The following is a 12,301-nucleotide window of genomic DNA, read 5'->3' as shown; positions in this document are numbered from 1 at the left end:
TAATCTCTAAGGCTCTCTAGGCTGAGTCTTAACACTTTACATTCTCTTTAAACTTTAATTATATTTAATCAGCCCATTAGTTCCATAAAGTAAGTGTTATTACCGCTATTGGAGGTTTGTTATTGATATAAAAATAGATATCTTAGATTACATTATTAACAGAAGTCCATTCCAATATATAAAGCTATTAGGTTTAAAAGCAAATCTTTAACACCTTTATGGGAAAAATATGAGGCAATTTGTGTATGGTTAGGGAAGGTTTTCTTGATTCAAATTTTAAAAGCATAGATCACAAAGGAATATTGTCTACATCATGATGGAAAACAAAGACACTCTAACACTTTTTTTTTTAATGCTATAAGCTGATGCAGAACTGATGTGAATCAACTTTTTCTTTCTTCATTCAATTATACTTTTAAATGTAGACCTCTCTCCAGTCTCCACAACAAAAGAGCAATCAAAGTTAAAGTTATTGTATTGGTCATCCATAAAACTGATATTCATTGTTCACCTTCGAAATGAAAAAGAAAAAGAAATAGAGAAATGAAATAATAAGGGCAAAAATAATTACAGTTACTTTGAAAATACTGAAATGTTTAAAAAGCTACCAATAGTGTCAGAGGACTCCTTAACCTCCACAGATCTTGGTCACAAAATAATAAGTTGTTTGGAAGTTTTTACTAATTCTGTTTAAAATTTTTCTTTAAAAATTCATACTAAGCATCAAAAATTAATTACTACTGTTACAATAGTGTATTTCAAAAATTTTTATTAGAAATATAATTTTGATATTGTTACAGAGTGGATTATATATGCAAAGTTTCTAGTGTGTTTAAATAGTTTAATAACTATTTCTATTCAAAATAATAGGTAATATAAACTTGTCCAAGATAAATTATCTTCTATACTAATATATTTTTGACAAATTTATCTATTCCTTAAAAGTAATGGGGAATATAAGGCAGTTGTCTATAAGTAAGAAAACAAATCTTTCTTCCAAAACAGAGTATACTTGACACAGTAAAACTAAAAATGTAACCTCAGCTTTTGCTCTGTAACTGAAAAGAGTAATTGAGAGAAAACACTGCTCACCAACTAATTATATACTTTTCTAAGATACCATTTATTAAAAACACAAGACCCATCTGGCTTAACATCTGCAAAATTCCTATAATTAAAAATGAAGAAAATAAACATAGTGGAAGTTATTCAAGGATTTTGTACACTTCACTAAATTTTCTGTTTTACATTTGACTATAACAGAGGAATCTATAGGAATTATACTTTCTTGAAACCAAAGTTACAAAATTTTGTGATCAAATTTTGAATACTTGATTTTTATTCCATCTACATTAACTTTTGGTTTCTTCTATTGTTTATTATAAACTTGATTGTGTAATGAACTTCTTCATGTCTCTGTTGCCCTGATGAGTCAAACATGGCTAAAATCAGATGCTACTAGGTCCCCAACCACTGAACTGCCAAAGGGAACTATTTTAACTAACTGATTTACTCAATCACTAATTTATTCATTCACTTGAAATATACTTTCATTGCCAAAAATATATCTTTCAGGTAATATTCTAGGTGCTGATATACAGCAATGAAGAAAACAGCAAGATCCCTGCTTATGTAAAGTTGTTTGATAATTCTTTTAAAGTTTTGGCCCTAAGCACAGAAAGAGAACTCAAACTCCAGGATTGTGCCAAACCAAACAGGGATTTCAGTCACTTCTTTCTGTCTCACAGTAAAAAGATAAATGATTCTACTCCTAATTTTTCATTTAGGTCAAGCCATTAACTAGGCTAGAATAGTTGGAAAAGGGTGAGGTCACATTCTCAAGATTGCTAAAAGAATGAGAAGTAGACCAAAGATTCTTTTCTGATCCTGGAACACTATATGGTGATCCATGTGCTTAGTTATGAATCTCACATAGCATTTTTCCACTTTAAATTTTAGTTTAAAGATGCCTATGCAGTTTTCATATATGCCAGGCGATGTCCTAGGCACACAGAAAGTATTCACTCATTTAATCCTTCTAAAAACACCATAATGTACATATGACTATTACCAGACTTTTACATATTAATAAGACTCAGGTACAGAGAAATTTAAGCACTTTAGATAAGATCACACAGCTAGCAAGTGACAGAGCCAAGATTTGAATCTAAACACTTGAAATCCAAAATTCATGTTCTTGACACCTACAAATGCTGCCTTGCACATATTCAAGGAGTTATGTTTCCTGGGACCTTAAATAGACTTCATGTGAAATATCAGACTTTTCTTTTCTTTAGTTATTGGAAAAGAGTCAGTTGTTATAATACTTCAAAATATGCTAAACTGGTAAAGAGATACAATTTTGAGCAAAACTAATTCTGCAACTGTACTGTCTAACTGAAGAAAAATTCATGTGCTTTTTTCTTCTCCAAGCCATGGGGATATGTGTTTAGCAGTTTACTGAGTTTCAACGGGCCTTAAAAGGCTGTCAAAAACACATTATTTACTTTCAGAAAAGACAGAGTGGGGAACCTCTGCAAATAAAGGCAACAAAAACACTGAGAAAAAATTGTTAAAACCAATGCTTTGGAACTCTGAATATTAACCAATGATTTGCAACAATCTCAGGAACATTTATTCAAGAAAAGCTGCTGAACCTAAGTTAGAATGGCAGTTTACGTCATTTTAATTTGACCTATTCCTATCTCCAACTCCCCAACTTAGAGTTGCCTTGAAAACTGGTAGCCTTGCGACCACTAAGCTGTATAAACCAGCAGTGTTGCAGACACCCGAGGGGGCAGATGAGTTTGGAGCTCCTAATGAAGCTTTTCCCAGAGCATTGTCAGTGACCAATCTCACAGGTCCTTGGAAAAGCTCCATTTGCAGGATGTTGTTGTTATTTGACTTAATTTTGGAGCTTGTTCCATGAGAAACCCCATCTCCAGGAAACTTGTTGAAAGAAATCAAAGGCAATAGTTTACCACACAACTCTCTAAGGCTGTAAATATGAGTTGGAACAAATAAGAGGTTGGCCAAAACATACAGGGAAGATCTGTGAAACAAGATACCCATAGGGAGTTTTGAAAAGCACTGACATATTCCTGGTGATCTAGAGGACAGTATATATATGCAGGGCTATGCACATGCCAGGAATAGAGGATCTGAATCTACCACTGCTAGCTGACCATGAGGTCCTGCATAAACAGAAAGAAAAGGCTACATCAGAGTTTTTAACTACCTAAGAACAGAAGGTGTATCCCAACACAAAGAGCCCCTCAACAAAAGATGTAAGACTTAATGTTTCAAGGAATTAAATGAAACCTCTAACGAATCAATAGATGATCACTAACCTAAGTGAACACGCACTTAAGCAACCACACTCTACAAGGAATATAAGACTTTACATAATTATTTTGGGAAAGTCACTAAACAACATCAACAAAACTCTGGGGATGAAGAGAAATCTGATTGCCAGAATTTCCACAGAATATTATCTAAAATGTCCAGTTTTCAACAAACAACAGAAATATGAGACAGCCAAAGAAAAAGGAAAAGAAAGAGCTACCCATGCACATGAATAAAAAAAAAAAAAAAGCAGTCAAAAGAAATTGTCCCTGAGGGAGCCCAGACTTATAAGATAAAGACTTTAAAGAAGCTATTAAATAAATAAAAGAAATCACATCTAAACAAATTAAAGAAAAAATATAACAATGATGTCTCACCAAGTAGGTAATATCAATAAAGATAAATAAATATTAAAAAGAACCAAGTAGCAATTCTGGAGTTGAAAAATGCAATACTTGGAAAGAAAATTCACAAGCAGCGTTCAACAGCAGATCTGAGTTAGCAGAATAAACAATTGAAGACAAGTCAAATGAGAACAATCTGCCTAACAGAAAGAAAAAAAAAAAACAATGAACAAAAGTGAACAGGCCTTAGAGACATGTAGAACACTCTCAAGTGTACCAACATATATGTAATATGAGTGCAAGAAAAGAGGAGATTGCGAAAGAGACAGAAATAATATTTGAAGAAAGTATAGCTGAAAACTTCCCAAATTTGATTAAAAAAATTTAATCTACACATTCAAGAAGCTCAAATAATGCCAAGTAATATAAATTCAAGGAGTAATATAAACTCAAATAAAACAAAGTCAAAACAAGAATGTGTCTTGATCCACATCTAGACACATCATAGTCAAACTGTCAAAATCCAAAGATAATATTCAAAGCAGCAAGAGAAAAATGACATCTCATGTACAACAGAGCCTCAATAAGACTCAAAGCTGTCTTTTCATCAGAAAAAAATGGAGACCAAAAAGCATGGGGATGATATATCCAAAGTCCTAAGGAAGAACAACTGTCGAACAAGAATTCTAAATCCAGCAAAGAACATCCTTTGAAAATGAAAGAAAGAGTTGTTTAGGGACACTAGAAGAATAGGGTGCTCAAAGAATCTGTGCCTCCACTGAAACAACCACTAAGGTGGCAAAAACTGATATAAAATTAACTATTTTGGAACTCTGGAATCTAATCAGAAACTTAAGAGCAATTGGAGGGGTACTTAAAGATAAAGTCAGCCACATTTTGGTAAGATAGTGCTGTAGCATTTTTCTTACCTGCCTAACATCCACCACACCTCAATGTGTCTGTGATCCAAAATTAGGTCAAATAACAACAACATCCTGCAAATGGAGCTTTTCCAAGGACTTGTGAGACTGGTCAAATACTGACAATGCTCTGGGAGCATTAGGAGCTCCAAACTCATCTTGCAGTTCTGGCATGCAGTTTGCAGTTCTGGCATGACTTGCTGCTGCCAGGAAACTAATATGGACCTTGTTCTTAAAATACTGTTGTTGTGTGCTTTGACCTGATAGTTCTCTGAGGGACTGACAAAGAAAATGAACTCTGCTTTGCCCATTTGGGGTGAAATGAAATGCACATGCACAGGGTCAGACCTATGCTCAAGAAAGATCTGATAGGACCCTAGGCTTGAATTTCTGATGGATCTATGGGCTTCACGCAAGCAGGAGGTGAAGGCTAAGGTAGAATTATAGGCAGCCTGGCTGATCATTGAAGAAGGGCCTCAGCTCAGAGTCAAGATGTAAGGCCAAGAAAGTATTATTTTTTTCTTTCTGGCTATGTGTTTAAGGAAATCTGTCAGATCACTGACTACTGAAGTAATGGAACAGAGATTTCAGTGGTAACACAATACAAGGAATACATTTTTGCAAAGATAGTTTAGAAAAGTCAATACACAACCTTTTCTAGAAAACTCAGTACATAAATGGATTACTGCAGTCCTTAACAACTAACAACAGGAAAACATATTAGAGAGGAGAACCTGATTTCCAGAGTTACCACATAATATTATTCAAAATGTTCAGTTTCTAACAAAATATTACAAGGCACACAAAGAAACAAGATGGTATGGCCCATTCATGAGGAAAAAAAACCTGGCAGAATCTAAGACTGAAGAAATCCAGACATTGAACTCACTAAATAAAGACTTTAAAAAATTGTCTTAAATATACCCAAAAAACTAAAGGGAATCATAGAAAAAAGAACAAATGTATAAACAAATAGGGACTATCAATAAAGACATAAAAACTGTTACAAGAAACCAAATAAAAATTCTCAAGCTGAAAGCACAATAACCAAAATAAAAAAAAAAAAGGTACCAGAGTGATTCAATAGCAGATTTGAGGAAACAGAAGAACAAATCAGTGAACCTGAAGATAGGACAGTTGAAATTATACTGTTGGAAGAGTAGAAAGAAAACAATATTGAAGGAAATGAAGAGAACCTAAGGGACCTATGGGACACTAACATTGTACCAACATACGCATAATAGGATTCACAACAGGAAATAAGAGAAAGAGGTAGAAATAAAATTTGAAGAAATAATAGCCAGAAAAACTTCCTAAATTTGATGAAATACATGAATCTACACAACTAAGAAGCTGAAGAACTCAAATTATGATAAACTCAAAGATGTCTAGACCAATACATATTCATAATCAAACTGTCTGAAACCAAAGCTAAAGAATCTTGCAAGCAGCAAGAGAGAAGTAAATTGCAATACACAAGGAATCTTTAATAAGATTAATGGCTGATTTCCCATTAAAAATGTGGAGGCTAAGGAAATTCCCTGGTGGTCCAGGGGTTAGGACTCTGTGCTCTCACTGCCGAGGGCCCAGGTTCAATCCCTGGTCGGGGAACTATGATCCCACAAGCCGTGCAGCCAAAAAAAAAAGAAAGAAAAATGTGGCGGTCAGAATACACTGGGATGGCATATTTAAATGTTAAAAAAAAAAAACAACTGTCACATAAGAACTATATATCCAGAAAAACTGCCCTTCAAAAATGAAAGAGAAATTAAAACATTCCCAGATAAACAACAATAGAGTGAGGTTGTCTCTAGTAGACCTGCCTTAAAAGAAATGCTAAATGGAGTCCTTCGGGTTGAAGTGAAAGGATATTTGAGAGTCACTTGAAGCCATTTGAAGAAATAAAGAACACTAGTGAAGGTAAATGCATAGGTAAATACAAGCATACCTCAATGATATTATGGGTTCAGTTCCAGACAACCACAATAAAGTCACACAAATTTTTTGTTCCCCAGTGCATATGAAAGTTACATTTACACTACACTATAGTGTATTAAGTGTACAATAGCATTGTGTCTGAAAAAAACAATGCACATAATTTAAAAATTTATTAATAACAAATGCTAACCATCCTCTGAGCCTTCAGTGAGTCATAGCAGTAACTCAAAGATCACTGATCACAGATCACCGTAACAAATACAGTGATAATAAAATGTATGAAATACTGAGATAATTATCAAAATGTGACACAGAGACATGAAGTGAGAAAATGCTGTTGGAAAAATGGTACTGATAGAATTGCTCAATGCATGCTTGCCACAAACCGTCAATTTGTAAAAAACACAGTATCTGTGAAGCGTAATAAAACAAAGTGCAGTAAAAAGAGGTAAGCCTGTATAAAATCCAGTGTTATTTTATTTTTGGTTTATAACTCCACTTTTTATTTCCTACAGGATTTAAAAGACAAACGCATCAAGCAATTATTTTTAATCTATGTTAAAGGGAACACCATGCACAAATGTGGGTGAGGATTTGTTGAAATTGGAACTCATGTGCTGGGGGAATTTAAATGGTGTAGCTGCTATGGAAAGCAGTTTGGCAGTTCCTCAAAAGACTAAACAGAATTATCATATGATCCAGCAATTCTGTTATTAGCTATATATCCAAAGGAATTTAAAACAAAGCCTCAAACAGAAACTTGTATGCCAGTGTTAATAAGAGCATTATTCACAATAGCCAAAAGGTGGAAACAACCCAAATGTCCATGAACTGATAAATGTATAAACAATATGTGGTATATATACAATGGAATATTATTCAGCCATTAAAAGAGTGAAGTTCTGATACATGCTATCACATGAAAGAGCCTTAAAGACATGATGTTAGGTGAAATAATCCAGACATAAAAGATAAATATCATATGATTTTGCTTATATGCATTACCTAGAATGAGCAAATTCATAGAGAGAGAATGTAGATGTTACCAGGGACTTAGGGGAGAAGTAGTGGGGAATTATTGCTTAATGGGTACAGAGTTTCTCTTAAGGTAATGAAAAAGTTTGGAAATAGATAGCGGTGATGTTTACACAACATTGTGAATATAATTAACGCTACAGAATTGTTCACTTAAAAATGGTTAAAATGGTAAATGTTATGTATATTTTAATGCAATAGAAAAAATACGAAAAAGCCCCTGCCCCCAACTCTTCTGAGCCTTTCCAGCGTCATTCACTTAGTAATATTTAAGAGCTCTTCTTTCCGTCTTAAATAACTGAGGTTGCCCTTTAAAGTTATTTACATATGTTCAACCTTTGTAGAAGATGAAATTATAATCTCCATCTGCTTATAACCTTTCTCATACTTAAAGTGTATTGCAAATATCAACTCTCTCTCATACAAAATCAGCACAAAATGTTTTAATCACTTCTAAAACATCCTGTATTTCAATCTTTTTTCTTGTATCAGGCTTTCTTTGTCTATATTTGAACTTTTCCTGGTTTCTCTCAAGTTGGAGAAAAACTAGAAAATGCACTTCCAGTGGACTGTATCAAACACTAAATATATTGCAAAGCTAAATTTTTGCCTTATGAAAATCTGATCTCTGTCTAACTTTCAAAAAAATAAATGTGTATGGAACTTTAAAAAAAAAAAAGTGTGTATGGCTTTTTCTTTTTTGTCTTTCACTTACAACTTCCAGTTCTCATTTTGTTTTTTGTTCCCAATTTGCAGTACATGTTTATTCTTGTTACTGCACAGAAGTAATCTCTCTAAAGTTCCATTCTGTAGCATCTAGTCACTCCTATAAAATGTCTTTTAATTTTTACTTCCATCAGGCTAAGTGCTGGCCACCTCACTCAGTGTCTGCCGCGAACTTGATGAAAATGCTCACTAATCCATCTCACAGGTCAGATTTGCCATTTACCTCTCAGGGCTCTGAGAGAAATTAATGAGATCATTGTTCTAGAGCTCTATGAATACTGGCATTTTAGAAAAGCGATGCCAAAAGTCTCCAAAGATTTGTATTATGAACTTGTTCACGAAAGATAAATTTTATGATTTTTACTAAATGTTAAGAGATTTAGGTATTCAAAGGCATGGACTCAGCTTTTGGAAACTTGAAAGGCATTAGCTAAAATCAGAATACCCTTACTGATATAACTGTACAGATAACGTAAGGGTTGATGGAGAATTTAAATCAAAATATCTATATGGTATAAATATCTAAAAAACAAGTTTACCATATCATTTATCGTATCGTGGGGAAAACAAAATGAAAATGATACAAGAGGGATATTACTCAGGTCAATATTAATTTACTGTGTTTGAATAATACTCATTTTTATTGTAATAATATTATCTAATCATTCTTAGAAAGTTTTGAAAACACATATTAAGAAAATTATCCTTAATTCACAACAGAGTTCCTTCAACATTTTGCCATGTTTCCCTTGATTCTTTGTCTATATATGTATTTTTAATGATGCTGAATAAATGCTATATTTCTAGGAGTATGTGCTAATTTTAAAGGTATTATTTCATTACACCATACTACATTATTTTATACTATATGGAAATATCAAAAGATAAACATAAAGATGAAATTAACCAGATTTGTACCACTGATAATATTTTGATATAATTCAAAAATATACTTTTTATGCATTTCAAAATTTTCAGTTCACGTTTTAACAGAACTACCTATTTTAATAATTTTATTACATGAGAATGAATGCTCATCACATAAAAATCAGGTAATAAACATATGCAAAAGAAAAAATTTAAAAATCATGACTAACCCCATCATGTAGAGACATCACCACTAATATTTTGGATTATAGTTACTCCTCCTCATTTAGATATAAATGTGTATATCTGTATGAATGAATATAGATACACAGATATAGGCATAAGTTATAGATTGAATTTTGTGTCCTCCCAAAATTCATATTTGTTACTAATTCCCAATGTGATGGGGAGGTGGGGCCTTTGGAAGGATATTAGGTTATGAGAATGGAGCCTTCATGAACCAGACTAGTGCCCTTATAAAGGAAGCCCCAGACAGCTTCCTTATTCCATCCACCATACGAGGATACAGTGAAAAGACAACTGCCTGTGAACTAGGAAGCAGGTCCTCACGAGACACAGAATCTGCCAGCACCTTAATCATCTTAATGGTGTACTTCCCAGCCTCCAGAGCTGTGAGAAATAAATTTTTGTCATTTATAAGTCTCTCAGTTTACGGTATTTTTGTTACAGCAGCTGAATGGACCATACAACATAGGTAGATACACAGGTAGACTTATAGATATACAGATATACGCACAGTGTTTTATAATCACATTTATATATCAATAAATAAATACAATATAAAATATCATGCTTAAAGCCTGTGTAATATTCCAATACAGGGAATGTGGATGTGGAAAGACAGTACATAAAATGTATCGGACGTATGTTCTGATGTCAAAATGCCTGAATCATCTCATTACTCTACTGCTGACAACATGTCATGGACTAGTTTTTTGTAAAACCATATCTGTAAAATGACAGAAAAGATAAAATTATAACAGAATGTATGGTACATCATGAGAATTAAATGAAAGTTTCCATATGATAAATACTTAATAGTATTTGCTTATTGTCATCAATTAGCATTTATTAAGTACCTATTAAGTGCAGTCTTGTTACATGTATTATCCCTTATCTTCCTGCAACTCTGAAAGGTATGTATTACCATCATTTTACAGGTAAGAAAGTTGTGTCTTAGATTAAGTAACTTGCATATTGTTATGTTTACATCTATTAAGAAGAGTTGTGATTTAAATTAATACCAAGTACCTCATTTGTTCCCACTTAAGTAATTACTTTTTGTCACATTTAGTCTAAAGGAGTTAACATCAGAATATAAGTTATTTACAGATCCTTAAAAGAAATTCATCATCTAGGAGAATATATAATCATAATTGAACAAGATAAAGAATTAAAATGTACTCTTTGATTAATAAGTTCTACAGAATGTGAAAAGGTGATGATAAAACTATTCCACCTGAGGTAATGGCAGATATGTTATATTTAGGGACACAGAGAAAGCTGGTCTTGCTAGAGCATGGTGTTTATTTCCAGGAAAGTGTCTTTGTAGGGTCATATTGTTTCCAAAATGGTAACTGAGACTTAAGAGAACCACACCTCTGACTCTAGAATGACTGTATATTTTGAATGCCTTAAACACCAAAATTTATTCTGTAGAAAATGAGCATCAATCATTTTTTTCAACAAATAAATAGTATTTAAAAATGAATTGCCTATTCATCTCTTTAAAGATATTTAAAGATATTTATTCTATGCAATTTCTTTTAAAGATTAAATGAAAAAGCAGATTTTCTAAACATTGTATTCCCAGGCCATATCAAATTCCCTGCCTTGAAATACATTTTGAGAAAAAGTACAATATACCAGTATTTCAAAATATTTCTGACCTTGAATGTATAAAAACTGAATGTTGACAAAATACAGATTTTCCACTATTTCTTTCTTAATGTTAAAATATATTTCATGGTGGGTTTCTTTGATTTATTTTATTACCTTAATTAGACATTTCATAGTTCTCAACTGCAACAAATTTTTACTCAGAGTTTCTCAGGGGCTTATCCCAAGAGGGGGCAGTGAGGAGTCAAAAGAAGTATAAACCTCAGAGAGAAAATAAACTAACGTTCTGCATACCAGACTCTATGCTACAGAGATGCTTTCACATACAGAATCTTAGTCATTTTGAATATTCAGTAAATGTTCTCATTTTAATTTATGTGTTAATTAAACGACCTGAGTTTATATACTCAGTAAGAGTCAGGATTCAAAGCTTATTTTAGTAGCCCACCTAAAGCTCTTTCCATATGTCTGTTAGCATGCAAAGCACAGCATGCATATTACATGTATGACATCTACTAACAGACACAGAAGATTCACATGTAAAGATTAGTAGCAATATAAAGTAGTAATTGTTAGGAGCTGGGGAATAGTGATACAGAGGGTAACTGCTAATATGTAGCTCTATAAATGTTAAGATATATGTAACATACATTTTTTTCTGATTCCCATAATCCCATTTAATTTTGACCTCTTTTCCAACAACGTCTCCAACCTCAGGGATGGGTCCGTAGTATAAAACTGTAATCAAGTTTATAGGCAATAAACAGAAGAATAATGGTTATATTATGGTTATTCTGAAGGCTTAATACTATATTATTTACAGTATTTTTAGGATTCCAATTATGTTTTATAAAAAGATTAGCATGATTTTTAATTTAGTAATGAAAAGGTTATGTGTATTACTTAATGGTACAACAGATTATTATTTTTTTTTTTTATTTTTACAGGAGATAAATAGACTGACTCCAAGCATTGTAAATGGATGACCACAACAAAAGCAACAATGATTGCAAATACCAAACACGAAACACACTCATACTATGTCATAATATTGACATTCAGTCCAGTAATCCTCCACTGTAACAGCTCCTTTACTTTGCAGTGAAAATTGATTTGTATATTTTTTGCCTCTGAGTCCTTGTGGGATTTTTTTTTTTATTCAAACAGAAAGTCACAAAAATTATGTCGTTCTCATCAGTTCACTCAGTCCCATGTAATTAATTTTTTTTTCATCTTGATCTTTTGTTAGCACTTTTATGAATTCAT

This window comes from Balaenoptera acutorostrata, chromosome 18, assembly GCF_949987535.1.
Source record: "Balaenoptera acutorostrata chromosome 18, mBalAcu1.1, whole genome shotgun sequence".
Lineage (NCBI taxonomy): Eukaryota > Metazoa > Chordata > Mammalia > Artiodactyla > Balaenopteridae > Balaenoptera > Balaenoptera acutorostrata.
The sequence above is the reverse complement of the archived record's forward strand: the minus strand, read 5'-3'. Positions refer to the sequence as shown.